At 41.8% G+C, this 5710-nt stretch overlaps 1 long non-coding RNA gene across 1 annotated transcript; it reads left to right on the top strand.

The window, feature by feature from the left end:
* Positions 1-103: 103 nt before the first annotated feature.
* Positions 104-5146, top strand: LOC309363165. Its single transcript, XR_014165290.1, has 3 exons — positions 104-154; positions 3534-3724; positions 5046-5146. It is a non-coding gene; the product is annotated as an uncharacterized lncRNA (long non-coding RNA).
* The last annotated feature ends 564 nt before the right edge of the window (positions 5147-5710 follow it).

The following is a 5710-nucleotide window of genomic DNA, read 5'->3' as shown; positions in this document are numbered from 1 at the left end:
AGGTGAGATTATATATAGATACGCCCTCCCCTGCCAGGGCACGGTGGGAGGGGCTCTCAGAGTTCTCTCTAGCAAACTTACAGAAAAACTCTCTGAGCTTCAGCTCCTATCCTGTGCCTATCTAGCAGACATGTGTCGTTGGTTTGACTGCATTGTAAATATCCCACAAATATGAGCCACACTGGATTTAATTGGATCTAGAGTGGTAGTCAGATCTTTTGATTGAAGTCTAAAGGTCTTTGGGCAGCCAGCTTATTTGAATTCACAACATTTATTAAATAATCCATAGTTATGATTTCCTGTACTGTTTACTCACTTAAGGATGGGGCACATGATAATAGAACTGCTCACCATCACTACCTCTCTAGAATATTCTTCTCCGTTCTTTTGGTCATTTTCACTTCTTAAACTTGGTGTGCTTTTCTGAGGGATGCCATGATGACATTTTGCCCTGTAGTAGCTTTATCATTGGATTGTAAGGGTTTCCCCATTCTAACTGCACTAAGTAACTCATCTGTGAAACACAGCTACATCTGTTGGAAACCACTTGTAAAACAATTAGACAAGATGCAGGAGGGCCACCCCCACCAAGCTCTCCTCCAGGGAAGCGGAGACTTTCCACAACACTGTGTCTTATGGGGGAGAGAGAATGGGAGAGCCCTGGGGCTGATGGATGCTTTGTGTTTGTTGGCTGATGACTGCATACCTGTAGACATTACTCCAAGCCAGCCTTCAGTCAGCCTTAAGCAAATTTGTTCTCTTTCATACTGAGGTGTGCTCTGGGAGCTGATGAGGGTCTTTTGCTGGAAAGCAAGTTGGGACAGGCCTGGCTTCCCCAGCTCCAAAACTCTCAAGTGACTTTCTCTCCTAACAAGTTGCTGCAAGGTTTCCACATGCACATTTCAGAGAGCTCTCAAACCACCCCACCTCCCCTTCCCTGAAGCAAAAATAGAGTATGACCATAACACAGCAACATGTTGTAAATTGTAAGATATTGCTTTGCTAAAGATGATTTCAGAGCCGTTTATGTATATATAGAGGTACGCCCTTAGCCAGATATTCTTAGCTAATATTTGTTGACTCTAGAGATTATAAAGACAGGGTCAGCCACCTGTTTATCACAGGCCCTTACGTTGAGATAGCTAAATATATGTATTGCATAAAGTACTGGGGGATTTGTGTTGCCTATAAATCAGTGAGTTGGAAGCTGTGATCCTCCAGATGTTGTTGAACTCACCAGTTTCAGCCAGCATGGCCAGTGGTCAGGGATGATGGCAACTGTAGGATAACAAATATGTAGATAGCCACAGGTTTCCCATTCCCACTATAAATTCGGCTGTAATCTTTTACTGGGGAGTAGGTCCCATTGACCTTCTGTGTTGACATGCGTAGAATTGCCCTGCTAATCATAGTTAAGCCATGTCAATATTTTTTAGGATGCTCTGTATAGTGAGGCTTAACATCATGTGCAATTGTGAGTAGAATTACAGAACTGAGATGCTCAGAAATATATCAAACTGTGGATATGATGCTGTTAGTGCTTCTTTTTTAAATAGCTCCTTCAGAAGTACATAGAGAGCAATCCTTTGGATCAGGGGTCAGCAAACTTTTTCAGCAGGGGGCCGGTCCACTGTACCTCAGACCTTGTGGAGGGCCGGACTATATTTTTTTGGGCGGGGGGGGGGAATGAATGAATTCCTATGCCCCACAAATAACCCAAAGATGCATTTTAAACAAAAGCACACATTCTACTCATGTAAAAACGCACTGATTCCTGGACCGTCCGTGGGCCGGATTGAGAAGGCGATTGGGCCGGATCCGGCCCCCAGGCCTTAGTTCGCCTAGCCATGCTTTGGTTGGTAAAACAGGCTATGACTTTGTGCACTTCCTTTCTAGGTTATGTTTCCTCTGTGGGCTGCTTCACAAGCTTTTTTGGGGTGCATACCACTCTATGTACACACATAAAAATATAAAGTTTGAATATGACAAAATCAGGAGTGCTGCATGCATATCATACAGATCCACAACTTTGAGAGCCAGGATTCTCACCAGGAGTCTGGTGATGGCATTGCTGGCTAGGACATTGTCATTCTCTGACTGCTGATCAGCTGTGTGGTGGCTGTAGCATTAGCAGCAGTGGCACCAATAGCCCAAAACCTGTCAAAGACAGTAACAGAAGTAGCATTCAGCATCATCCACTGATTCTGAGGTCTCAGGAATATTTGTTAAGAGCGCACTCAAAGAAAATCAGTGAACAGCAAAGGGAGCATCACCAGGGTCACCTGCATTAAGTCAAGATCGCAAAGCAATGCTCCCTCCATGTCTCCTGTAGTATACAGGGTCACCACTTGAGAAACTTAAAAGGCATAGCAGGCAACTTATAACTTTCTTTACTTACATCAGTGATAATGACTGGGTTATTTGTAAATTAGTGCCTCTCAATTCTTTTTCAAAAGCTTTCCTAGGAACTATTAGACACAGTTGTTACAGGCAAAATAAGTGTCAAACCATCAAGTTATCACAATAGTTCCAGAATTGAGAATCTGTTTTAGGAGGCCAAAAATACTTATTTTAGTATAATTTATTGACAACCTTAAAGGGTCAGCTGGTTACTGCACTGCTTTATTTTATTTTATTTTATTTCTGCTTTTGCTACTTGAACCATTTTGTTATTCGGCCATTATTGACACGCCGTGACTAAATGTGTTTGCCTTGATAAGTACACTTTACAGATAGATGGAAGCAAGCTTTCATTTGCTTGGGGTTGATTAGAAAACAGTACACACACAAAATGCTGCATTTCATAACTTCAGTATGTAAAGACTAGGTGCAGAAGGGACAGAGGAGCCTCCTCACCCCGGTAAAAGTTTATTTGCCTGTTTGGCAAGTGGAGAGATGCCATAGGAGACAACCTTTGTGAACCTTGCTTTGTCATCCCTGTACAGAAGAGGAAACATTTTCAGTTAGGCAACCAACTACAGTGTCAAGATCTGGCAAGGGAAAGCAGCTTTTCAGAATGCCAACACTTTTTAAAAAACTTTTTTTTAAAGTCTGATAATGATTCACTTCTTCCTTTTTTTCTTGGCGTAAGTTGCATGTGGACAAGTAGCAGATGGCAAAAAGATAAAAAGCCAAATAATATTGGTGGAAATTGCTTCTCCAGAACAGAAAAGTGATAAAGGCTGAGCAATGGGAAGAATAAGAAAATGTGTCAGGGGACATGAATCATTTGCTGCATTCAGTGCACTTCAGCCAGAGGTCGCCCATAAGAAACAGTGGGAGAAATTGGTGTGAAACTGAGTTACTAGCAAAGCTGGAGGTACAGCTGGTCAAACACAGAAATGGTTTTTGGTTTTTTTAGATATAAAATGTTTCCCTTTCTCAACACTTATGATTTAATTAAATGTCTAGTTGAACAATTGTCCATACACCATGCATTTTGTTTTTAGTGTGTGCATTTTCTAAAATCAGATAAGAATGTCTGTATTTTTATCTATGGATAAAATATTGTAGGTTTCTCTCTCTCTTTCCAGCCCACAGAAGATGGTGGCTCACAACTACATGACAGACAGTGGTTGCAGGAAAGGAAAAACAATGAGGAGGAGGAGAGGAAGGAAAAGAAGAGGAGGACACATGACAGCACAGGGGATGTGTGTTCATGGCCAAACACATCTCAGAATCAAAACCTACCTCAGAATTCACTGAAGCAGAGTCTTTGAGGTGAGTATTAGCATTAGGCTGCATTAATGAAAGGAAGAACTGTTCTGTGGGATTCCCAGTAAAAGTCCATTTTGTTTCCATCCATGGGAGGCCAACCTTAGGCCTCTGGAAGTCCACATCAGCCCTCTCCTATTATCTCTCAGGACTCAATGGAGATGTTGCTAGTGAATATAGGGTGTCCCATTTCGCGGCTAATAGCTATGTCTCTATTTTTTAAAAATTAAATGTGAAGGACATGATACCACACCACCACCTGTGGTGGTGATGTGGGCTGCAGATCCTCCCATGTTTGCAACAGTTTTGGGGTTTATTTCCAAAGAGTGCATCTCCCATAGCTTCTTGCTAAAATCGTGCAACTTCTCATACCACAGATTTTTCTTTGGTCCAACTTCATGGCACCGTTATGTAAATCTGCCTCTCCAGAGGCAAATAATATGGTATCATTCTATAAACATGGCAGAGCAACTAATAATGCAGAATGATATACCACCAATCCAGCGTTAACTCACCACAAGTGCACTATTATTGCATCTTTGACATGTTGCAGAAAGCACCACTGGAGGGGCCCTTAACATCTGTTTATTGTTATTTTTACACTGGGTAAAATCTTGCCCTCTCCTTCTACACTGGACCTGGCAGATTATCCAGTCTGTTGTCCCTTTCTCCACCAGTCCTTACTTTCACAACCCAATAAAAATTCACACAGCCAATTACAGAAAGAAGCTGCCTCTGTAAAATAAGACATTTTGCTGCCTCACTCTGATTCAGCCTTAAAGGCAAACATTGATTAGTACATTAATTTCATGAGATGGCATTTTAGAGGGTGTGAATGGCTAAAATGTTTTGAATGGTCTAGTAAACTTTTCAAGTTCGCCTCAAAGATAAGAAATAAATATTGCAAAAACTGTTTGTATGAGCCGCCTTCTCCCAGATCACCAGAACATGAAGCCCCTACCAGTAAGAGTTTTTAAAATTTACTTATTTTTATTCTAGATTTTTCTCAGCTTTCTCCCCAAACTGCAAAGGGTTGCCATACATCTAAATTTCCCGGACATATCCGGCAACCAGCCGTTGGAAGCTGTGTCTGGGTGGAAATTGCTGAAACGTCCGGGAAAATCCAAACATATGGCAATGGCAGTGTCATTTTTGGGTGATTTCCCTTAAAAATAGCTCAAAATCTTCATTTTTTGAGATTTTGCAAAACAACAACACCCAGACTCAACAACTTTGGGTAAAACAAAAAAAAAGTGTTTTCATTAGAAAAGTGTGCAATGAAATAAACATGCAGTTCAGATGACAATAAAACCGTCTATTTTTACAATCAGATTAAATGCACACAGAAGAAAACCTCAGTGGCAGCCTATACAACAAAAGTGGCAATCCTGTGGTCCTCCAATTGTAGTTTGTCTCCAGTTCCCATCAGCCCTAGCCAGCATGGCCAATGGTCAGGGGTGATGGGAGTTGTAGTCCGGCAGCACCTGGCATTTCACAGGTAAAAATAAAATAATAAGAAAAATAGAACTTCAGCCTGACTACCACAACCCATAACTGAAAGCACATTTCTCTCTCCCTCCTTCTTTGTTAGGGCACATCCCCCAGCAGCAGGGATACATCAATGCAATCTTGAAGGTAGTTGAGCAGTGTGTGTGATGCTTGGGATGTCATAACACCAGAACTCGCCCTCTTTAAAATGTGGGTTTCAAAAGTAGTACAGTGGTACCTCGGGTTAAGTACTTAATTTGTTCCGGAGGTCTGTACTTAACCTGAAACTGTTCTTAACCTGAAGCACCACTTTAGCTAATGGGGCCTCCTGCTGCTGCCGCGCCGCCGGAGCACGGTTTCTGTTCTCATCCTGAAGCAAAGTTCTTAACCTGAGGTAATATTCCTGGGTTAGCGGAGTCTGTAACCTGAAGCATATGTAACCTGAGGTACCACTGTACTAGCACAAACTTAGTATATTTTAACAGAATTCTGCAAGACTGCCCATTGA

The sequence above is a fragment of the Podarcis melisellensis genome (assembly GCF_964234715.1).
Source record: "Podarcis melisellensis genome assembly, chromosome: 2".
NCBI classification, from domain to species: Eukaryota; Metazoa; Chordata; class Lepidosauria; order Squamata; family Lacertidae; genus Podarcis; species Podarcis melisellensis.
The sequence above is the reverse complement of the archived record's forward strand: the minus strand, read 5'-3'. Positions and strand labels throughout refer to the sequence as shown.